Source organism: Symphalangus syndactylus, chromosome X, assembly GCF_028878055.3.
Source record: "Symphalangus syndactylus isolate Jambi chromosome X, NHGRI_mSymSyn1-v2.1_pri, whole genome shotgun sequence".
Taxonomy (NCBI): domain Eukaryota; kingdom Metazoa; phylum Chordata; class Mammalia; order Primates; family Hylobatidae; genus Symphalangus; species Symphalangus syndactylus.
The window spans coordinates 48451817-48477530 of NC_072447.2; positions in this window are offsets into that span (position 1 = coordinate 48451817).

A 25714-nucleotide genomic window follows, 5' to 3' on the forward strand; every position below is an offset into this window, starting at 1 on the left:
TTAATATTCAAAACAACCCAATGAGCTAGGAACTATCATTATGCTATTTTGAAAGATGAAGAAATTTGAACTTAGGGGAATAAAACAATTGGTCAAGAATATAGGGAATATAAATAAAAAGACCATAGTTTGAAAATAGGCTATCGTACGACATTCAAGCAAATGTACTGGTTCCAGTCTGTTTGTCTTAGATTCATTCATTGTTCTTTCTTGTCTCTATTTTGTGTCACATGATAGCAGACTCATACGTGCAGCTTACTTTTTACCAGATTCAGCCAAATAGAGACACTGATGGGATATGATGGGTTAGAAAGAAGCTAAGAGATCTCTTCCCATTCTCTCTCTACTTTGGTTACCTCTTCCAGCATCCACTGTGTAACCTCCATGGCTCTACTATGTGTGAGACAAAACACACATGGTCCAATATTGACCAGGTTATCTGGCCCTGGGCTCCTTCACAATCTTCTCCTTAACTGTCCAGTATAGGAGTTGATTGAAGTAGATTCCTGTTCTTGCTAATCCCTCCATTATCCTGCTAGCCCTTCTTTACTTCTCAGCAATTTCATCACTGGTGCTACTAATTTCCACTATTAAACTCCTGTTTCTAGAGACTTGATGTGATTTCTATTTTATTTTTCTCTATGAGCAGATACAATAAAATAAAATTTCAAAATATATTTAAAAGAAAACAAGCAAGCAAAGATTTCAAAGTGAGGAAATAGTAGCCACATTTACAAAGCTAATGGACCAGTTTTATTGGAGTAGGGAACTCAGGAAGTGGAATTCTGAGAGTGAGTTTTGAAGGTACAAGATGGTGGATGAGTTTGAATGGTGGAGTTTATGCAACAGGAAATATAGAGTGATTCAAAGTTCGGAAAGAGTAATCTGAAATTCATCAGAATTTTGGTTTTGGTGAAGGAATGATGTCAAAGAAAAACTGCACCAAAATCAGTAAACGGGCAAGTAAGAATATTGCAACAGGAGTCAAGACGATTACAAAAGGAAGAGAGATTGCACTCAAGTCTGCTGATACAGAAAAATGGGAGAGATGTTAAGTGCCAGAGATACCTAGTGGAAAAGAACTGGAGGACCTCAGGGATGAAGTTGGTCAATGTGATTAGGCCATCTGTGTGTGCTAATTGATGCTTATCTAAGTTAGGCTCCTACCCTCCCACAGAGACTGAAAATAGGGGTGCTATCTTTCTTGATGTTTACATTTCAAAGGGATGGCTTCCAAGTCCTTCAGAAAGACATTCCTGGGTTATAAAAGTCAGAAGACGCTGGGGAATTTATATCTCAGAGGGGCAAAGAATTTACAATTGCACTTTTTCTAAAGTAAATGCCTTAAGAAAAGAAAGGTCAGGGACCTACAGTCAGGAAGAAACCTGTCTAAAATTTAGTCAAGCTGAGGAGAACATTAAGGACATCTTGATCAGTGAATAAAATTAAGGAGACCAGTAGGAAGGTCATATAAGGTCATAATCTAAAGGTGTAGCAGAGAAAAAGTGTAAAAATAATCAACGGAAATTGTCTGCTGGTTAGATATAGGTCAGGAAGAATAAGAAAGGGCAAATACAAGGTAAACTCAACTATTTTTCTCAGAGGGATGTGGCTTTAATAAAAATGAAATAAGTGGAAATAATAACCCATTGGTGTAAGGGGAAAGCCAATTGAATGGAAGACCAATTCAAATTATTAGATTGATAATAGTCATTAACCAGTCGAGGACTAACAAACCTCCAACAACATTTATTAGATGTATTTCTGTCTGAGAGAATGGAGAAATATTAATTATTTAAATGTAACCACTACTTTATTTCCATGCAGTTTTTAAAAACATATTTTGAAGACAAATAATGGGAAAGTAATATATATCACTAAAACCTTGAAGTGAATAACATAATTTGATACTATTTTTATCTTTCTCTAGGTAAGGGAGAAAAAAAAAAGATAGGGACAAAATAAACAAGAATGAGGTGATATTTGCCCACATTGTGGGTCAATGTTTTCATATATTTATCTCATGTAATTCTCAAACAACCATGAAGCATGAAGAAGATATTATCTACCCTATATTCAGATTAAACTTTGTTTACAAGGTAACAACCAATTGCAGAGCTGCCTTTGAATCTAAGTCTAAATCTACTGAACTTCAAGATCTATACTCTGCTACAACAAGGTGCTTGGGATAAGTAGACTTCAATGAGCAGAGAAATTGATTGGAACTTGCATGAAATGATGACAAGTTTTTCTGATCAAAGGCCTTTGCTTTGCTAATGCATCAAATTACAGGTGGTTTCCTCACAAACGCTCAATTTTTGCAGAGCTATTCACACTTCAGGTGAAAGTACATTTTTTTTCCAAGGATTAACTACTGTTATTGGCTTTTCATATGTTAACTAAATCCATGCTGTTGTTGGAGGCAGTGTTACAGTTTGATGTGCTTGTTTGCAATGATGCAACTTGGTCGCCCTCTGGAGGCTATTTTTAGGATTGACTAGCGTGTCTTAATTTTGAAGAAAGGGCTTAACAATTTAACAACTCATTTTAAAGGTGTGGAAATTATGTAGACATCATACTTAATTTTAAAGTTTCAAACCATTGGGTTCAAAATATTTAAAATATTTAAAAATGTTCAATTTAACATTTTATGGCACAGAATATTTAGAATTTCACTTTCCCTTTGGAAATATAGATGGTCTTGATTCCCTTTTCATCATGGAAAATCTATCTATACTGGAGTTCTTTTTTTCTTCCCCACTAAGAACGCAAGGGCAATTAGCTCTATATATTAAAAAAATAAAGTATATGGTATAATATTTTTCACTTAATTGGAAACAAAACCTGTGGTTTTAGGTACAGAAACCCATCTCTGTATTTCCAGATTATTTGTATTTTTCTTTCTACTAGAGACAAAAGATGACAGCTTACAAAGATCTTTCTAAACAGAATGTCTTGAAGGATAAAAATGTTTTGTTCCCTAGTTCATTCTTTTCAGTTTTTTTATTGAAAGAGTATTATTCCAGTTAGTGAAAAATATACAGGCAAAGTGTTTGCCATATATTTATGACAGCTGCCATGACTTATCTGTAACTATTTTTCACAAAGTAAGCAGCGATGAGTTGCAACTTTAAACCTAGTGATTCTTTATTTGGTTAAATGAATGTCAGTTTTTAAACAAATGAGCAGATGGAGAAGTCAGCCTCAGTGATTATTTGGAGTACATCATACAACCAGAGTTGTATAAAAGTCCTGTAACATGAAGTTGTTATGGAGGTCTCTCCAGTCTTCTGAGACCATTTCACACTGTTTCTCACTGTGACTTTATATTCCATTGCTAAATGTGTTGGTGCAATGTTTGAGACTCTGAAATATTTGTTTTTATTTTTTATTTTATTTATTTATTTTTTATTTTTTATTTTTTTTTTGAGATGGAGTCTGGCTCTGTCACCCAGGCTAGAGTGCAGTGGTGCGATCTCGGCTCACTGCAAACTCCGCCTCCCGGGTTCATGTCATTCTCCTGCCTCAGCCTCCCGAGTAGCTGGGACTACAGGCGCCTGCCACCACACCCAGCTAATTTTTTTTGTATTTTTAGTAGAGACGGGGTTTCACCGTGTTAGCCAGGATGGTCTCGATCTCCTGACCTCGTGATCCGCCCGCCTCGGCCTCCCAAAGTGCTGGGATTACAGGCGTGAGCCACCGTGCCTAGCCGACCCTGAAATATTTAACAAGACAAATACGTAATGCTTATTACATGTCTTCCTTATATCACTCCTCAGTTATTTCCTTGTAACAACTAGACACAGCCCCAGGGCCCTATCCAGCAGAAAGGTGGTGTCGAGCACTGTGTGTCGTATTCTATGATCTTTGGCCTTCCAATTGCCTTTTAGCCACTTTCTTGACACCTCAACACATGTTCCAGCAGAACATTTCTTGAGGCAAAGACTTTTTAGGGAGTCTTGAATCCATGCTGGAAATGGAGAGGGGAGAATGGAGGAACAGATGGGAAAAATATAGGAAAGACAAACAAATATTTTTTATAAATCTTTCAGGCACATAAATTATAGGCACCATGCAGAGCAAGTGGGGAAATTTAGATTCATGCATTAATTTACCAATTAGAATGACAGAGAAGAGTGAATAAAGAAGTATCTAAGAGGTAAATTGGATAAGATTGGCAATTGATAGGATATAGTGGACGATGAGAGAGGGTGAAGTCAAAGTTAATGGCTAGACTTCTGGTTTATATAACTGAATGAATGGTGCCACCATACACTAAGACAAACAAAGGTGGAGCAGGACAGATGAGAAGTTGTGGGAGAGCATGCATATGTTAAGTTTTATGTTTATTTGAAATAAACAGTTTGAGATGTTAAATAGGTACTGGATATACAGAATTTAAAACTGAGGTCTTGGATACAGCAGGTCCTCAAATAACGAAGTTTCATTTAAAATCATTTAGTCATAAAGTTGATGAGAAAAAAAAATTAACTCCCACCTGAGGCCACAGTCTATGTGGAGTTTGCACATTTTCCCCATGTCTGTGTGGGTTTTGGCCTCATACTCTGGTTGCTTCCCACATCCCAAAGCTGTGCACATTAGCTGAATTGGTGTGTCTACATGGTTCCAGTTTGAGTGAGTATGAGTGTGTGAGTGAGTGTGACCTATGATTGGATGGCTTCCCTGCCAGGGCTGGTTTTTGCCTGGAACCCTGAGATGCTGGGATAGGTTCCCATCACCCACCATTCTGAAATGAAATAAGCAGGATGGAAAATGAATGAATGAATGAATGAATGAGTACAAATTATTGTCAAGTAAAAGTTTGTTAAGTACATGACAGTCCTACAAATGCACATTTATTATCATGCCAAAAGTGCTCAGGGAGCATGCTATATTTCCTATTATTTGTTTTTGAACTTTATGGTACAAGGGGGTACTCCTGAAAATTTTCACTTTGCGAACATTTATTTCATAATTTAACTCATCACTGCTGTGACTGCCATCATTCACTGATTCACCAAAAAAAAAAAAAAAAAAAGTGGATCACCAACTATCTTACTTGATTTTATCAATTTAACTTAAATGTATGTGTAGCTCACATTTATTTCAATGTTTAATATTAGAAGTGTTTTTGTTTTTTATTTATAAGTTTGGTGATGGTTTTGTTACCAAAAATAGTCCGTTAGAACTTATCTCTTATTTATATCTACTAGCCTATGGAAAAATTGGTTTCATTATGCATAGTTTCGCTTAAAGTCACAGTTTTCAAAAATCTATCCACAATGTTAAAAGAGGACTTATTGTACCTGTATGTCCAATTTTCATGGGGTGGAAATTAAAGCTGTGGAAAGAATTTATATTTCCATAAAATATCTTGATAATTTTATAGAAACCCACATATTTTATGCTACTAAAGTGAGAGAATATAATAGTCTAGAATTGAATTGTGAAAAATTTCAACACTTAATGTTTGGAAAGAGGATGTATCTGCAAAAGAGATGGAGATTGAGCAACCACAGAGATAAGCGAAAACCAGGAGAGTCTTAGCCCAAGGAAAATTAACTTAAAAGAGGGAAGCAGATTCTACTTACAGATCAAGTAACTGAAAGATTGTATCTTTTAGTTTCTTGAGGACATAGAGCCCCAAGGCCCAAGCCGACAAGGTCAGGGGATCGAGACCATCCTTGCCAACATGGTGAAAACCCATCTCTACTAAAAATACAAAAAACTTAGCTGGGCGTGGTGGCGTGTGCCTGTAGTCCCAGCTACTTGGGAGGCTGAGGCAGGAGAATTGCTTGAACCCAGGAGGTGGAGCTTGCAGTGGGCAGAGATCGTGCCACTGTACTCCAGCCTGGCAACAGAGCAAGACTCGATCTCAGAAAAAGAAAAAAAAGAGATAATATCTACCCATTGCTTCTATGAACTTGGAAATTAGTTATAAACTGTTTTTTATTGGAGTGGTAAAGGCTGGATTCTGTTGGAAGTAGACTAAAGAATGAGTAGGTGATGAAGTGAAGATACTGAATATAGAAAAAAACATTTCTTAGGAATTGAAAAACTATGATTTTGAAAAAGAGAGGAGAGGGGAAAGATAATGAAAGCAGAGGATGTGTGGAAAAATGGTGAGTTTGATTTTGCATTTCTTCTTTCTTTTATTCTTCTTTTTAACTGTTTTTTCCCTAATTTGGAAGATGTTTCAATGCTAATGGAAAGGTGAGAAAAATATATTAAACGATATAAGGATTCTGAGAAGGTAGAAGTAGATGTAATACCAAGCAGGATTGAGAAATCGCCTTTAGTATAAACAGGGCTTTTGTTCTATTAAATGACCAAAGGAGATAAAGATGGGAGCAGAGGGGGTAAATGCATTATGTTCACTAACAGAAAATTTCCTCTCTAATGTCTTTTATTTTCTTTCTGTGAATTAGAAGAGATTATCTCCTGATAGTGCAGCAAATGGTGGGAATAGAGACAGTTAAAGATAGATAGTGTGGAATGATAGAAAAACACATTGTAAAGAATGTAATGACTGTTCCTGATAAACGAAGTAGAATTAAAGGTCAATATTGAAGGATCTTTGATGTCACTGATCATGAATTTATAAAGGAAACAATTTAAACCTTTATGTAATTTTCTCAGGTAGCCTTTTAAACGTAGAGGTCAAAAAAAGTGAAAGCAGTGGTTTCGGGTTTATCCATGTTTGGATACAATGAAAAGACACTAGAGCAAGGGAGTTTAGGATGCAATCAGAATTAATAGGCATTGGAATCTAAAATAATAAGGAAGGATGTAAAGGCAATATTAGGAGAAAATAAAGAAGAAAATAGACTTGTTTCAAAGTACAATCATGGTGCAGCTGCGATTTGAACAACTAAACTGTAATGTGAGAAGTTTGTTTCAAGGGCACGCTTGTGTTAATGATTTGGGAGATGGAGCTGTATAATTTTTGTTTGTTTGTTTTTGTTTTAAGACCCTGTCTCCATCCCTTTTCTCTGATTTTTATTGTAGAGGATAGACTCACAAAATCAAACTTTTCAGTATGCCTTGACAATAAGCTTCCCATTCGGTTTGAGCAAAGGGAAGCACTGATGAGATAGTGGAAGGAGGGAATAAAGGAGAACGCAGAATGCCCTCCTTTTTTACATTTTTTTTTTTTTTTGAGATAGGATCTTACTCCGTGCCCAGGCTGGAGTGTAGTTGTGTGATCACGGCTCACTGCAGCCTTGACTCCCTGGTTTCAAGTGATCCTCCTGTCTCAGCCTCCCAAGTAACTGGGACTACAGGTGCCTGCCATCATAGTTTTGTTTTGTTTTGTTTTGTTTTCATTTTTTGTAGAGACAGGGTCTCACTATGTTGCCCAGGATGGTCCTGAATTCATGGCCTCAAGCGATCCTCCCACCTTGGCCTCTCAAAAGTACTGGATTACAGGCATGAGCCACTGTGCCCGACTTGCCCTCCTTCCTTCAGGGGCATAGGCATCTACATTTGAGGCTTTGTCTCCTTCATGGGTACAATTCCTGTTAGAGATTTTCTCCCTCTGTTTTACCAGAATCACCAGCACCCATTCCAATTTTGCTTAGGGAATTCCCTCTTGCCAAACTCTGAGTAGCCTCCTTATCCCCATTTTGACTTGTTCGCTTTGCCAATCTTTGAAAAGAAAAGGTTATTGTATTAAAATGCGCTTTCTAAACTTCTGAAGCAGACCATCCATCCTTCCTGAACTCGATTAGTCCCAGGAAACAGACCTTCAAAATAAGACTCCAGAATTGTTGTTTATCTCTTTGAACTTGAATGTAGTAATAACCTCAGTACCAATGTAAAGAAAACAAGCACTTCTTCCAAGCAGTGGAAACATGATTATTGAAGTTACCACCAGTGTTTGTTTTGGATAAATTGCCAGTCAAAGAAAATCCTTTTGGAGGTCAAGTGGCTACTGTTTTCATTGTGGTAATAATATCTATAAGCACTGTGGGGTACATTAGCTGCTTCTGATAACATCAGAGAGCTTACAAGATGCAAACGATAAGTTGAGTGTTTAACCTCTCAGATGAACGCATGGGAAGAGACATAGACAGCCCCTATGAGGGACTTAAATGTTTCTGTAGCCATAGAGCAGATATGGCTGAGGATCAAGCTTCAAATCTAAATTTGTGGGTTGCAGAATTAAAATAAAAGCTCAATGCCCATCTTTGTGTTGAGTCTCATAGATTAACATCAGGACATTGATCAAGAAAAAATTCAGTATTGAAGATTTAAGATAAGGACAGGTAGGCAGACTAAGATTAATATGAAAACTTTTACCTTAAAACTTCCTGACGTTTCCTTGACAGTGAAAACAAACCTTCATTTCCCAACCCCAGTCTGAGGAAATTCAGCAATGTCTTTTGCTAAACATACTTCTAAAGACCTTTTCTGGAGTAGTTAATTTTCAAAGAGTTTCTACTTTTCTCAAGACCCACTCACACTAGCACTTATTTTTTCCCAGCCTGTAACTATTAAGAGAGGAGAAAGAAAAAGAAATCTATCAAGCAGACAGTTGGGATGGGTCCTTGGTAAAACTCCTTCAAACAGAGGAACACCCAGAAAAATCAAAGCTACAGGCACAGATAGAGCAGCCTGGGGAAAAATCAAGTTACAGTTGCACTAATAAGGGAGCAAGGCCCAACATAGAAACATCTTTGTTCTTTGTGTAATCAGTGGGATCCCAGGAAAGAGTTTCCTCCCGTTTTCAGGCATGTACATGGTGGACTCCATGGGAACTTGCACAAGGGGGTGGGGGCTTACCTAAAACACACAGTTGCATAAACAAGAGAAGCTGCATTTTGTACTTGCCTAAGAGATGCCCGCAGCTGCACAGATAAAGAGAGTTACAGACAGCTACACAGATAAGGGAAGTTACACAAACAGCTACAAAGATGAGGGGAGTTTTTCATACAAGCTTTTGGATTCAACTGTAAAAACGACAACCCTCTTTCAGGCCCCCTCGCCGCTGTGGAGAGCTTTCTTCTTTTACTTATTAAACTTTCGCTCTGGTTGGGCATGATGGCTCACACCTGTAATCCCAGCACTTTGGGAGGCCGAGGCGGGCAGATCACGAGGTCAGGAGTTCAAGACCAGCCTGGCCAAGATGGTGAAACCCCATCTGTACTAAAAATACAAACATTAGCCGGGCATGGTAGTGGGCACCTGTAATCTCAGCTACTCAGGAGGCTGAGGCAGAGAATTGCTTGAATTTGGGAGGCGGAGGTTGCAGTGAGCCGAGATCGTGCCACTGCACTCCAGCCTGGGTGACAGAGCAAGACTCCATCTCAAAAATAAAAGTGAATAAAATAAAATAGAGCATATAATGTGAATTTTCCTCCAAGTCCTCCTCAAAGTGGTTTGTAACAATTTTCTAGGGGGATTGTTTAACAAGAAAAGGGGGAAACTCAGAATTTTTCAGAGATTGAGCTAATTTCACATATCTGAGGTTCTAAAACATCACTGTGATCTTCAGGTCATAGTGGGGTTTACGGAGGTCATATGATAATTGGAGACTTGATATAAATTCACCTCACTATAACCTCTGTGGATTCAGTAAGCTGCACTATATTTCCCCATGCCTGGATGCATTGTTGGAGTAGACATACTTAGACAAAAAAAACAAAATTCTCCTCCATAGCAGGAGCTATTAAGATGGAAAGGGCCATCACATCACATCAATTAGAATGTCTATGATTTAAAAAAGAAACAGAATACAATAATAAAAATAACGAGTAGTGATGAGCATGTGGAAAAATTGTAACTCTTGTGCATTACTAGCAGGAATGTAAAATGGCACAACCTTTGCGTAAAACATTCTGAAACTTCCTCAAAAAAAAATGAAAGTTAGAATTACCATATGATCTAAAAATTCCTTTCCAGGGTATGTACCCAAAATAATTGAAAGGAAGGACTCTGACAGGTATTTATACATCCATATTCACAGCTTCATTATTCACAATATCAAAAAGGTGAAAATGACACAAAAGTCCATCAACAGATAAACGCATCAACAAAATGTGCTATATGCATACAATGGAGTATGATTCAGCCTTAAAAAGGAAGAGCATTCTGACACATGCTATGGCATGGATGAACCTTAAAGAGATTATATTAAATGAAATAAGCCAGAGACAATAGGACAGGTATTATAGGATCCCACTTATAGGAGGTGTCTAGAGAAGTCAAATTCATAGAGACACGAAGTAGAAAGGTGGTTGCCAGGATCTTGGGATGGGGAGAATACGGTGTATTGTTTAATGGGTATGGAATTTCAGTTGGGGAGGATACAAAAAAACCTGGGGATGGACTGCAGTGATGATTGCTCAACATTGTGAATGTACTTAGTGCCAGTAAACTGTATATCTAAAAGTAGTTAAACAGTAAATTTTATGTAATGTATATTTTACCACAATAAATAAAGATAGGGCCAAGTGGGAGCCACTGTAACTGCCCATCCAATTCAAAATAATACATATTATTTTAAAATGTAACACCACCTCTCTGGTGAATTTGCAGAGACTAAAATAACCATGCAGATGGTAAGCTCTGTTGCCTGGCCCATTTAAGGAATCTGCTTGGCTTATAAAGAAAGGTAAATGGATTAATGACAATGAAGTGATTATCATAAAGTAATGTGGTGGCTTTCCTAAAAAACACTATTTGGTTTTATGTTTTTTGGAGGCATTTTTTATTTTGGGGGGGCAACTTAAGACAGTGCTAACCGCTGCTATACAGCTATTGACCTGGAAAATGCTTTTTGTCTCCACATCAATTAGTAAGCATGATGAGAGGTAGCTTATGTTAACCTGACAAAGATAGAAGTACACTTAAACTTTGTTTGGCTTTCTCATGGGCTGTGCCAACTCTCCTCATCTCTATAGCACTATAGTCCCCGGGGAGATTAATCACCTGGATGTCACAAAAATATTATGGTAGTTCATTATATTGATAATATTATTATGACTGGATGTGATGAGAAGAGATAGAAAGTGCCTGAGATATGTCAGTAAGACACATACATGTCAAAATGTTGTAAATAAACAACATGAAATTTCAGAGTGTCGAATATATCACAACCTCAGTATGATAATGTATGCAGAAACAAACTCCAGAAAGCACTGAAGATCAATGCTGATTTTGTCTTTAGGGGGGGACATCACACAGCACACAGCTAGGCTTCCAAAATATTCTTTTCATATATCCCCAAAGTCCCATTTGTGCTAATTGCTGCTCTTTACTTTTAACTCCTCTTTAATGTACTCACTTTTCCTTTGTGGTTCCCCATTCTTCTTATTCATCTGCCCTCTTTCATCATTTCTCATTGAGAATAGCCTGGGCCATTCTTTTTATCAGCCTCTCTCTCTCTTACCCATAGCCCATCCCCCAAAAAGGCCCTGTGCTACTTAAGAAAGTGGATACCTCTTTTCCTCAGAAGATTGCAAAGGGAAAGGGTGTGGGTAAATAAAAATCCGGATAATTTAAATTTCTATGGTTCCCATAAATATATTACATCTTAAATAAATTCATGCATGTAGTAATAACACAAATCAAAAATGTTCACAAGCTACCAGACTGCCAAATTATATACGATATGCAAAATCACATACACATACTATCTGATTTACAGGTGTTTTTTTTTTCTGATGGACCCCGGGGGTTGTGGGCAGCAGCAGGAACCATGTAAATGAGAGCTCTATAATTCTATAATATCCAATTAGCACTGACAGTCTCCCCAGCATCAGCCATATCCTCACTCCACAGGCTCTGCCATGGTGAGAGGGCATCAGTCTAGTGAACTGCTGGTCTGCCTCAACCCAACCAAGCCCTTCACTCTGAGATGTCACTAGAGCTCTTGGTTACTTTTTTCCCCCTAGATTACTGGGGAACAGGGGTTGTTTGGTTACATGAGAACTTACTCATGATTTACAGTTTCTTTCTTTCTTTCTTTCTTTCTTTCTTTCTTTCTTTCTTTCTTTCTTTCTTTCTTTCTTTTTTTCTTGAAACGAAGTTTTGCTCTTGTTGCCCATGCTGGAGTGCAGTGGTGCGATCTCAGCTCAACGCAACCTCTGCCTCCCAGGTTCAAGCGATTCTCCTGCCTTAGCCTCCCTAATAGGTGAGATTACAAGCATGCGCCACCATGCCTGGCTGATTTTGTATTTTTTTTTTAGTAGAGATGGGGTTTCTCCATGTTGGTCAGGCTGGTCTCGAACTCCCAACCTCAGGTGATCCACCCGCCTCTGCCTCCCAAAGTGCTGGGATTGCAGGCATGAGCCACCGTGCCTGGCCTATGATTTACAGTTTCTAATTGAAAAAAAATGTGTTATCACACCATTTAAAAATTCCATTTAAATAACCAAAAAAAATAATTGATAAATTAAACTGTATCAGAATTTTAAATGTCTACTTTTATAAAGGTACCATTAAAAATGTAAAGGCAAGCCACAAACTGGAGAAAATATTCATGAAACACATATATTTGACAAAGGATTGGTATCCAGGATATTTTAAAAACTCATAAAACTCAATAATGCAACAGTATTTGGGAGAAAGTGTACTGACATCCTCAATTCACTTTAAAATATATCTAAACCATAAGATGGATTGGTAGAAGGGCAGAGAAATGGATAGATAGGTAAATATGTAATAAATACAGAAAAAATGTTAATATAAGCATGTAAGTGATGAGTATATGTGTTCACTATTATATTATTTCAAACTTTGCTATATGTTTGAAATGTTCATAATAGCTTGTTGGAAAAAGTTTTCATCTGACTCACATAACTAATTTTTATGCTGTACCTCATAAATCTAAATTTGAAGCAACAAAATGTTGCCATATCCTTTTTAAAAAATGGATGAATAACGTCTAGATTTTCTAAAATATGTAATAATTTATCTATCCAGCATCTGCAGTTAGAGTATATGCTCCTAAAACCTCTAGATGATAAATTCTGTTTGACAGCTTGCTCCTCTTTTCATCCTTGAAATATCTCTGGGGGGGAATTTTGCCAATGGTGCATCTTTCATTCACATGTTAAAACAAGCAAACAAAAAAAATCATCTATCTGGCCACCTCCTTTGGAAGAGCTCCAAGGCAAGTTTCAAAGAGCATGAAGTAAACATTCCTACAGAGTGTATATCTTCTTTTTCGTAGGCCACAATAAGATGAAATTTTAAGAGATGAACATATGAATGCACCCTTGCTTCCAAAAGTTACATTTACTCTTATATTTTGCAACCCAGATCAAAAAGAGTGGGGATTTTAAAGGGCAAATATTTTTCCTATCAAATTTTCCTTCTTCAGAAATGAAAAAAGCAAGATTTGAACTGTGAGTAATGTTTGTGTCGAAACTCCATATTTTCAAAGTCTATTGAATGTCTTAGTTCAACTAAATTCTTATAAAAGTAATAAGAAAAGATGAAGAAAGAAGTAAGCAGTGTAAAGTAGAACCAGGGGAAAATACAAATGCAAGAGATTGACTAAATGAACTAGAGGGAAAAAGGATGAAGTTCTAGAATGACACTGTATATGGCCAGAGTCAGATCAGTGGCCCCTATAAGAGAATAAAGGAGAGTTGTTTTAATCCTTCATCCACAGTTGAGGCTGTTTGACAGAAAAGTAATCCACTATGACCTTTAAAACCTTTCTATTATATGTTAGCAATGTGGGTGTTAACCCATTGCAGGAAGAGTGATATTTCCAGCAGAGCTGCAAATCACTAGTTTAGAAAGCCACATGGAAAAAGAAATACATTTCCCGTTGTGAGGGCATTGTGGTTATGTACAGTGCAGTGCCTGGTGCTTATGCCTAGCTATTGGATGCTGAGGATGTTGACCATACTTGCTATCCCATCCATATTCATATGTGCAAAAGCTGGTTAAATTAAACCTCAGGGGTAGCCCTGCTGGGAAATAGCAATTCATAAAGGGCCAGTATGTGCTCTGAGACCTGTGAGTCCAACTGGAAAAAAAGAAACTCTGCCAGTTTTCGTTAACGATAGAGGTAGAGCTTAAATTATTATATTGCTTTAAAAAATCCCTGCCGTGTAACATCCTTGTAGAGAGTATTTAAATTACAGAAAGGGGAAAAAGAAATAGCTGGCAGAAGCAGCTTCCCTTACCATGAATCTTCATAGTCTGCTCTAGTGCAGATCACTAGGTCAGACTTAAACTTGGTCTAAATCACTCTACTACAGACCCCCAGAATGAATTAAAACATTCAGAATTGCTTTTAACTAATCATTACATGTTGAGCACTGTTCTAAGCAGCACTCAAAAATAATTGAACATGTGTTCAAGTCATAGTCAAAGTTGATGGTCATTCTTGTGTCACCACCTATGTCAGTGGTGACCTTTAAATTGTGTTGTGCACAAATGTACAGTCATGAATGGTGGTTTTTTGGGGGTATTAAGAATAGAACAATGAACAATATAGACAAGATCTCTGTTCTCATGGAATTTAATATGTACTGTCTAGTTTGGGAAAAAGGAGAATAAATGAGTAAAATAAACAAAAGTTTCAGGTAGTAATGAGTCACAAACAATAATACAACAGGTTATGCATTACAGAGTGGCACGAGTCACAGTAAGGGAATAGTTACATTACAGACAATATGATTAAGAAAGACCTCTCCCGAGAGTATATCTTTTGGTTGAAACTGAGTAAGTAAGAGCCAGCCATATGGAAATCTATATGAAGAACAATCCAGCCAGGAGAAATAGCAACTACAAAGGCCCTAACATGGGAATGAGGTTAGAGTATTCATGTTCCAGAAGTTGACAGAAAATAAATATGGCTAGAGTGGAATAAATAGGAGGAAAGTTGCACAAACTGTGAGTGGAGTATTTGGGAGATGCTATCTCATGTAGGCCCTGTAATCCATTGAGTGTGATTTCATTCAATAATAATAGGAAAACATAATGGAGTGTTGCAGTGCAAAACTTAAGCATAAGAGATATATGACTGAATTTATGGTTTTTTGTAGATTACTTATGGGGAATTTCCTAGAAACAAACCAACAAGAATTCAAGAACAGTTAGAAGTCCATTTTAATAGTTCATGTAAGGGATTCTAGTGGCCTAAAGTGATAGAAGTAGAGATGAACAAACCACCAACTAATAAATAAATTTTCAGGAACTAATAAATTTTCAAGAACATTTAGATAATTCATCTGAAATACACTGTGTGTGTGTGTGTGTGCGCGCGTGCATGCATAAAACTTAAGATGCATCAGGTCCCTGAAGAAAACACCAAAATATCAATGGGTTAATAATTCAAGACACAAAATTTACTGAGTGGTGTGTGTGTGTGTAGTCTTCAACTATCTTAGATTCAAAGAAAGAAAAAAATATTTTGTTGGAATACTGTCCTACAGAGACTAGAAGTATCATGCTCTTTTCGATTGTGTCTATTTAAAGAGAACAATATGGCCGGGCATGGTGGCTCACGCCTGTAATCCCAGCACTTTGGGTGGCCGAGGTGGGCGGATCACGAGGTCAGGAGATCGAGACCACGGTGAAACCCCGTCTCTACTAAAAATACAAAAAATTAGATGGGCGTGGTGGCGGGCGCCTATAGTCCCAGCTACTCGGGAGGCTGAAGCAGGAGAATGGCATGAACCCGGGAGGCGGAGCTTGCAGTGAGCGGAGATCGCGCCACTGCACTCCAGCCTGGGTGACAGAGCGAGACTCCATCTCAAAAAAAAAAAAAAAGAAAGAAAATGAAAAAAAAAAAAGAGAACAATATATTGGGGATAATCAACTAGTCCTGCAACCAAGAGACCTGAGTTTGGATCTCAGCTTAGAATACTAGAATATTAATACTTAGGATACTAGAATATTTTTATTTTGGAGACAGAGTCTTGCTCTGTTGCCCAGGCTAGAGTGCAATGGCACGATCTCAGCTCTAGAATATTAAATGTGGGCAAGTTGCCCACATTTGATGAATTTCGGGTTTCTTATTTACAAAATAGTGGACTGGATTTAGTGATTTCTATGATCCCTTTCTGCATTAGATTTCAATTCTACAGCATCATGTTGGTACTCTCAGTAAACTTAGATAAATCTTAAATGTTTGGGTAAATGTGTTTGGCCCAAATGCATTTATCCAAACATTTAAGGTTCATCTTAGTTTACTGAGAGTACCAACATGGTAAACCCCCATCCCATCGTGCTAAGAATAAATTCTATATTTGTTTGTCATAATTATGAAATCTATCTTTTTTCTCAAGTCGCATGCACATTCTGGAGGCTTAAAGTAACCCTAGAAAATATGGTAGAGGCTCTGTACCCAGTACTTAAGCACAGATTTCATCTCCGTTGAACTTTCATGGTCAATTTAAATATGCTGACTCTACTGCTTCACTGATAAACTTGGACCACAGGAAAGTACGTGTCTGGGCCCATTTTACCTGCATGCCCTGCATAAGTATTCTTACTAAAATGTCGCTCTCTGGAGATATGCCATATCTACCTATTGCCACAGTGAACTGCTAAGTTTTCTGCTATATAAAGATATTCCACCTCTTTACAGGCTCAAGGACAGTTGTCCTTCTTTGGATGGTCTCAAAGGGTTACCTATTTTTCCCTTCTTCCCTTCTGTATCTAGGAAATCTTATAGCCTTTCAAAGCATTTCAAATACAGAGGAAAATCTTTTAATTCCAGAAAGCAGCAACTTTTTACCGTAACTCAAATCTCCCCTGAAGTAAATAAGAACAAATGTTGACTACCATCTTGAAGTAGTGGTAGTAGAGTCATTGGAGAAAACAAACACAAATTAGCATTTCAATAAATTATACTGCCACAACTACAAATGTTAGCTCTTCAAAAAAATCTATTCATATGTCAACAAAATCCTTGTGTTGGAGACTTCAGTCTCTAATAGTTTTATTGTCTTTAAGGGAACAATCACCTGACATCTATCCCTCACCATGCAAACTCTGGAAAGTTTGCTATACTGTGCATCCTATTAGATCTCACTTGCAATAAATCTTAACAAATTCAGAGATAAAAATGTTGATTTTAAATAGTAAATTATAAATATATATATTTACCTGGAGGCTGACTGTATTTCCAAAGATGTTATTTCTGAATGTTTCTTCAGATCATTCCCAGTCACCAAAGAGAAGACCACTATCCTAAAGTTGTGTGAATCGTCTCTGTTCATGTTACCATACTTAACACATATGTATTCTAAAATAAAACACACACACCTTCAGTGTATATACTTTTTAAACTTATATACTTTTTGAGATTGATTTGTTAAAAGATACATTATATTATAATCCACCCATGTTATTGCACACAGAAATATTTAATTCAATTTAGCAACTGAATAATATCATTTTTGAGAATGTGCCGTAATTTATTTCTCAAATTCCTTTAAGATGGCCATTTAAGTAATGTCTACTTTTTTATTATAAATAATGCTATATCAAAGTTATTGAAAGAGAAAAAATAAAATAGGAGAAACAATATAAACAATGCTACATTAAGATTCCAATGTACATAGTTTCCTAGTGTGCATGTGAAACAATTTCTTTGATGATAGAGAGGTTGAATTTTCTGAGGTTCTTGGCCCATTAGACTTATTTTTTTATGGGGTTTGTTGCTCATTTGTCTACTCCATTGCAGAAGATTTTTTTTAACACAATCCATTCATGTTTTTCTTTATTGTTTGTGGTTTTTAATGTTGTGTTTAAGAAAACCTTCTCTAACCTAAAGTCATAAAGCTATTTTCATATTTTCTTCTAAAATGTTAATATTTTATCCTTAATATTTAAATTTTCTTTCAATCTGGAATGATTTTTTGTGCTTTATAGTAGGGTTATAATTTGTCTTTGCTCATATGGCTTTCCTATGCTCTCAACATCATTTATTAAAGGGTTCATCCTTTCTCTACAAGTTTGTAATTTCACAGTAATATTTTTCTTAAATCTCTCCAATCTACATAATTTTCTGGGCTCCATGTTCAGTTCAGTTCTCTGTCTGCACCTTTGTTCTGCCAATACCACATGGTTTTCATTACTATGACTATTTAAATATTTATATCAGGTTGAATAGGTTTTTTCCTTCATAATTATTCTTAAATTCTTCATATCTTCCTCAAAAGTTTTTTGCCGGTTTTGACTTCCTACTTGTAATCATCAACTTGGCTGGGCCACGGTACCCCTATATTTGGTCAAATATTATTCTAGGAGCTTCTGTGAAGTTAATTTTTAAGATAAGATTAACGTTTAAATCAGCAGACTCTGAGTAAAGCTGATTACCCTCCATAATGTGGGAGGGCCTCATCCAATCAGTTGAAGGTATTAATAGAAGAAAACTAATCTCCCCCTCAAAAAAAAAAAAAAAATTCTGCCCACAGACTGCCATTGGACTCTAATTGTAACATAAATTCTTCTCTGAGTTTCTAGCCTGTCTGTGGCTCTCTAGTTGTTCCAGAACCATTTGTTGTAAAAGCTATTCTTTCCACCATTGAATGGTTTTGACACCGTGTTTTATTTCTGGACTCTTGATTCTGTTCTATAAATCTGTATATCTATCCTTGTGGGAGCACAACACTGCCTTGATAATTACCTTGTAGTAAGTTTTGAAATTAAAAAGTATGAGTCCTCCTACGAGCTAGAATCTGTTAGTATAATTTATTATTTATTTATTCCGTTTGTTCTATTTGTTTTACTGATTAGTTTATCTTCTCAGCCCAATTCATTTAATTCTTGTGTTGCAAACATAGTTCATTAATTTTTCAAATGATTTCTTTCAGATATTCATACATGGGTATATAGAAAGCTAGATAGATACAGATTACAAGTATTGATTTAAAGGTTTCCTGGAAGGTTTTCTTTTCCTTTTCTAAATAATATACTTAATAAATTCTAACACTAATTCTTCGTTAAATAATGAAAACAAAGTTCACAATTTAAAATATCACTGCAGTAAAACTAAACCACTATAAATATCCAATAACTCCAAAAGAAGGAAAATAAAAATGAAAGACTGTTGACAAGACAAATAAAAAGAAAAATAGTTTAAACAATAAAAAAATCAGTAATTACATTTAACGGAAATGAATTAGTTGCTTCAAATAAAAAGAAAGTGTCAGGCTATATAAAATTACATGTACCTATATGTTACCTTCAAAAGCCATACCCAAAGAAAGTGGAAGAAATAAATAATTAATAAAAGAACAGAAAGTAATGACACAGAGAACAAAAAATAGAGATTAAAAAGCCAACACTTGCCTCCTTTAAATGGCTAATAAAATCAACAATGTACTTGAAAGACTATATATTAAACAAATAAAAAGCAATAAGAGGTAAAACAACCAATATCAGAAATATAATGAAGTCATAAACATATATATTACCATGTTTACAAAAACAAAAATGGAGATACGTTTACGAATACACTTTAAAACTTTTAAATATCACAATTCACTAGAAACATATAACATCAAAATACATTTAAAAAGAAATAGAAAATTATATATACATTTATGCATTATAGAAATTGAGTCAACACACAATCCTCTATGACAAACGCTTAAATCCCAAAGAGTTTCACCAGTGCGCTCTAATAAACATTCAAAGATGAAATAATTCCAATCCTACACAGACTCTTCTGAGGATAGAAAAGGAACACTCTCCATTTTTCACTTTGTATTTTCTTAATTTCAGGATGAGGAAGAATAGTACAAGAAACGACAATTACAAGCATTGCCATCCAAGAGAATACATGGTAAACATAAAATAAGCCAGTTGAATCCATCATTATGTTAAAAGTTAAATTCACATCAGAAGGAAAAAGTTATTTTATACCACAAAATTAAGGAAAGTTACTATGTAATAAACAAATTACATAAAAAGTATCTTATCACTTCAACAGCAGATACTTGCACACACGTTTAAAGCAGCACAATTCACAACTGCAAAAATATGGACCCAGCCCAAATGCCCATCAATCAATGAGTGGATAAAGAAAATTATATATATATATATATATATATATATATATATATGTACATACCATGGAATACTACTCAGCCATAAAAAAGAATGAAATAATGGTATAATAATGGTATTCCTAGCAACCTGGATGAAATTGGAGACCATTATTTTAAGTGAAGTAACTCAGGAAAACCGAACATCGTATGTTCTCACTCATAAATGGGAGCTAAGCTATGATGACACAAAGGCATAAGAATTACACAATTGACTTTGGGGACTGGAGGGAAAGGGTGGGAAGGGGGTGAGGGATAAAAGACTACACATTGGGTACAATGTACACTGCTTGAGTTATGGGTGCACCAAAATCTCAGAAATCCCTGCTAAAGAACTTGTGCGTGTAACAAAACACCACCTGTTCCCCAAAAGCCTATTGAAATAAAAATTAAAAATTGAAAAACATAAATACAATTTTCCAAATCAGTGGACAAAAGATAAAAAGGCACACAAACACAAAAACAAAACCCTTAGAAAATCTTACCAAAGTATAATAGAAATAGAAACGTTCTTAATGGAAAAAACACCATCAAACAATAACATCACAGTTAATGTTAAGATGATTTTAAGATTCATTCTGAAATCAGAAACAAGACAAGAATCCTTTCTATCAGCATTTCTATTTAGTGTTGTACTGGATATCCTAGCCAGGGCAGAAAGTCAAGAAATAGAACCAAAATGCCTAAAGATTGGAAAGGAAAAAACACAACTGGTGCTATTCCTATACAACATTGGTAAGTACTGAGAAAATACAGAATAATCTACAAGAAATTGCTAGTATTTATAAGAGAATTTAATAAAATTTCTGGATAAAAATCAATAAAAATGAATTGTATTTTTATATAACTGCAACTAACAGAAAGTAAAATTAAAAATAAATCTTTTCTGATGGCACAAAAAGTTGAAGTGGTAATAAATCTAACAAGATGTGTAAAGTCCCTACAGACAATATTATAATACTTTTTCCATTTGTACTTGTCAATTAAGGAATGAATTTTTAAAAAGGAAGGGTATAGAGACACAGCAAACAGACAAGAATATATATAAACACTCGTATGGTAGAGTCATCGCTGCAGCTCAGTAAAGAAATCAATTATTTGATTAAGAAGTGGTGAGTAATAGGGTATCCATAAGGAAAAATTTATAATTAAAATTTGACACTTACTTCATACCATAAATAAAGTTATTTCCAGGTAATGACCTAAATCTGAAAGATTCACAAATATATTTTAAAAGACAATTTAGGAGGTTAGCTTCATGCCACATAGTAAAAAGTTATTTTCTTGGGCCGGGCGCGGTGGCTCACGCTTGTAATCCCAGCACTTTGGGAGGCCGAGGCGGGCGGATCACGAGGTCAGGAGATCGAGACCACGGTGAAACCCCGTCTCTACTAAAAAAAATACAAAAAATTAGCCGGGCGTGGTGGTGGGCGCCTGTAGTCCCAGCTACAGGCTGAGGCGGGAGAATGGCGTGAACCCGGGAGGCGGAGCTTGCAGTTAGCCGAGATTGCGCCACTGCACTCCAGCCTGGGCGACAGAGCGAGACTCCGTCTCAAAAAAAAAAAAAAAAAAGTTATTTTCTTAAGATAGGAAAAGTACAATATTTTTTAAAAATAATATATTTAACTACATTAAATTAAGAAATATTTTCCGCTAGAGAAAACCCCCAGGTAGTTAAAAGGCAAGCTACGCAACAGAGTTTGAAAAATAATTGTAAGTGATAATACCAATAAAGACCAGCTATTCATAATATAAAAGTACTTTTATAAAGTGAAGAAAAAGACAACCTAATTTAAAAATGGGAAAAAATTTCAACAGATTTTTTTACAATGACAAATTTCAAAAGTCGATTGTTAATGAGATGGGCCTCCATCCTTCCCATTGTCAATAAATAAGTATATTTAAATATGACAATCTCTTTAATAGACATGAAAACTAAAATTCAAACCATAATGAAGTGCCATTACATAACCATTAGATAGGAGGCATTAACCCATTTATGCCTGAGGTTGCAATGTTTTGAATTTTTGCAATCAGACCTTGGTGATGACTTGAGCAGTAGGATATAAATAGCTCCCACATGGTTAGCCTTCCAATAATGGAACACTAGGCATAAATGGGCTAATAAGTGAAAATAACTAATGTTGTCAAATCATTGAAATATGAGAAACTTCCACTGTTGTTTGAAGTGAAAATTGATTTGATCCCTTGTGAAATACCTTGACATTATCTTGAGGTTAAGGATATATTTTTTTCTGTGACTCATTCCATTCCCGAAACTTCCCTGTGATGCTGCATTCCACTACCAAGAGAAATGTGTTCTCATAAGCACCACGATACATATACAAAAATGGGCCAGGTGCGGTGGCTCACGCCTGTAATCCCAGTACGCTGAGAGGCAGAGGCGGGTGGATCATCTGAGACCAGGAGTTTGAGACAAGCCTGACCAATATGGTGAATCCTCGTCTCTACTAAAATTACAAAAATTAGCCGGGCATGGTGGCGTGTGCCTGTCATCCCAGCTACTTGGGAGCCTGAGGCAGGAGAATCGCTTGAACCCGGGAGGTGAAGGTTGGCGTGTGCTGAGATCGGCCACTGCACTCCAGCCTGGGCGACAGAGCGAGATTCCATCTCAAAAAAAAAAAAAAATTGTTCATAGCAGCATTGTTCATGACAGCCACAAATTGGAAGCAATACACATACCCATCAATAGTATTACAGGAATGCATGTATAAGTGGTAAATTTACAAAGAAAAGCAGTGAAGTGATCAACACACAAGTTAAGTGAGTGGCTATAGATTTTATTACGGGAGGATTTTGAGATGATGCAAGGCAGAGGGAATTCCGAGGTGTTGGCAACTTCTTATTTCTTGACCTGTATAATGGTGATGTTTGTTTTTACTTCATAATTACTCATTAAATGTACATATATTTTATTTAGTTTCTATATACTATCACTAAACAAAACAAATATTGTTTTTACTTCATAATTACTCATTAAATGTACATATATTTTATTTAGTTTCTATATACTATCACTAAACAAAACAAATATTGTACCTAGTCATATGCAAAAGATTGAAGCTGCACCCCTCCCTTTTACCGTCTACAAAAATTAACTCAAAATGGATTAAGGATTTAAATATGATATGTACCTAGGGTTCTAAGTACATAGGAATGCTGCTACAGAAAAATACTTGTCTCCACAGTGATGCTGGCTGGGGCAACACCCAGGGCAACAGGATAATTGCCTTTCCTAACAATCTCATGTGAAGGCATAAAGTTTGTTGAATCTTTTTCACATCAAGATCCCAAATCGAAAGAGAGCCTGGGAATTATTTTTAAGTTTACTAGCGCCGGGAATTTAGAAAGGCACACTAGAATGTAGACCAAATAGACCCTGAATGTCAATTATAATACCATCTGAACTCTTCAAATATCATTGGTTCTTTAAGATTGGCTTGTTAATGTGATGGGCATTCATCCTTCCCATTGTCAATAAACAATATAGTGCATATATTCACTGAACTGTGTCACAACTCACACCTGCTAAGTGACATTTTCAAACTGACTTCGTTAATTTGGTCTAGCATATAGAGAAATAATTTCTCTTGCTTTACCAGAGCCCTTAAAACTCCCGAACCCAATTTCATTATTTACATACAACTACACTTCCAAATCCTCCTATAAATGGCCATTCTGTCCATTAAATACAGGAAGGAGTTTGGTTCAAAAGTTGCTCTGAAGCATTTTCTTAATGGAAAAAATATTTCATCCAAAAATAAATTTTTATTCTCCTCAAGTTTAGTCTTTCAATGGGCATCAAGTAATATTCACTCTTGCCTCAAATCTAAAACACACACACAAACAACACACAAATCATCCCTGACTACACAGGCCATGCCACTCTCTGAATCTCAGTTTTGACACATGGTGAATTAATGAATCATGGTTTGTTTCCTCAAACTGCTGTAGTGCACACAACACACACACTCACACAGACCGATTTTCTAAGTCTTTTAAAATATCATCACACACAAATAAATGGAAAAACTATTCCATGTTCATGGATTGGAAAAATCAATATAATAAAAATGGCCATACTGCCCAAAGCAATTTACAAATTTAGTGCTATTCCCTATCAAACTACTAATGTCACTTTTCACAGAATTAGAAGAAAGTTATTCGAAAGTTCATATGGAACCAAAAAGGAGATCAAGTAGCCAAAGCAATCCTAAGCAAAAAGAACCAAGCCAGAAGCATCACACTACCCAACTTCAAACTATACAATAAAGCCACGGTAAGTAAAACAGCTTGATACTGGTACAAAAACAGACACCTAGACTAAAATAACAGAATAGAAAACTCAGAAATAAAGTTAAACACCAACAACCATCTGATGGTCAACAAGGCTGACAAAAACAACCAATGGGAAAAGGACTCCCTATTCAATAAATGGTGCTGGGATAACTGCCTAGTCATATGCAAAAGATTGAAGCTGCACCCCTCCCTTTTACCGTCTACAAAAATTAACTCAAAATGGATTAAGGATTTAAATATGATAACTCAAACTAAAAAATCCCAGAAGATAACCTTGGAAATACTCTTCTTGACATTGGCCTTGGCAAAGAATTTTTGGCTAAGTCCCCAAAAGCAATTGCAACAAAACAAAAATAGACAAGTGGGGCCTAATTAAAGAGCTTCTGCATAGCAAAAGAATCAACAGAGCAAAGAGGCAACCTACAGAATTGGAGAAGATATTCACAAACTATGCATCTCACAAATAACTAATATCCAGAATCTATAGGGGACTTAAATCAACAAGCAGAAAACAACCCCATTAAAAAATGGGCAAAGGCATCAGAGAAATGCAAATCAAAACCACAGTGAGATACCATCTCACACAAGTTAGAATGGCCATCATTAAAAAGTCAGGAAACAACAGGTGCTGGAGAGGATGTGGAGAAATAGGAACACTTTTACACCGTTGGTGGGACTGGAAACTAGTTCAACCATTGTGGAAGTCAGTGTGGCGATTCCTCAGGGATCTAGAACTAGAAATACCATTTGACCCAGCCATCCCGTTACTGGATATATACCCAAAGGGCTATAAATCATGCTGCTATAAAGACACATGCACACATATGTTTATTGCGGCACTATTCACAATACCAAAGAGTTGGAACCAACCCAAATGTCCAACAACGATAGACTGGATTAAGAAAATGTGGCACATATACACCATGGAATACTAGGCAGCCATAAATAATGATGAGTTCATGTCCTTTGTAGGGACATGGGTGGAACTGGAAATCATCATTCTCAGTAAAGTATCTCAAGGACAAAAAACCAAACACCGCATGTTCTCACTCATAGGTGGGAATTGAACAATGAGAACACATGGACACAGGAAGGGGAACATCACACACTGGGGACTGTTGTGGGGTGGGGGAAGGGGGGAGGGATAACATTAGGAGTTATACCTAATGCTAAATGACGAGTTAATGGGTGCAGCACACCAACATGGCACATGTATACATATGTAACAAACCTGCACATTGTGCACATGTACCCTAAAAATTAAAGTATAATAATAATAAAATAAAAAACAAATTAAAAAAAAAAGAAAATGTCTGGCTGGGAAAGACAGTCAAGGATATCAAAATGAACCATTGAACCATTCAGTCATG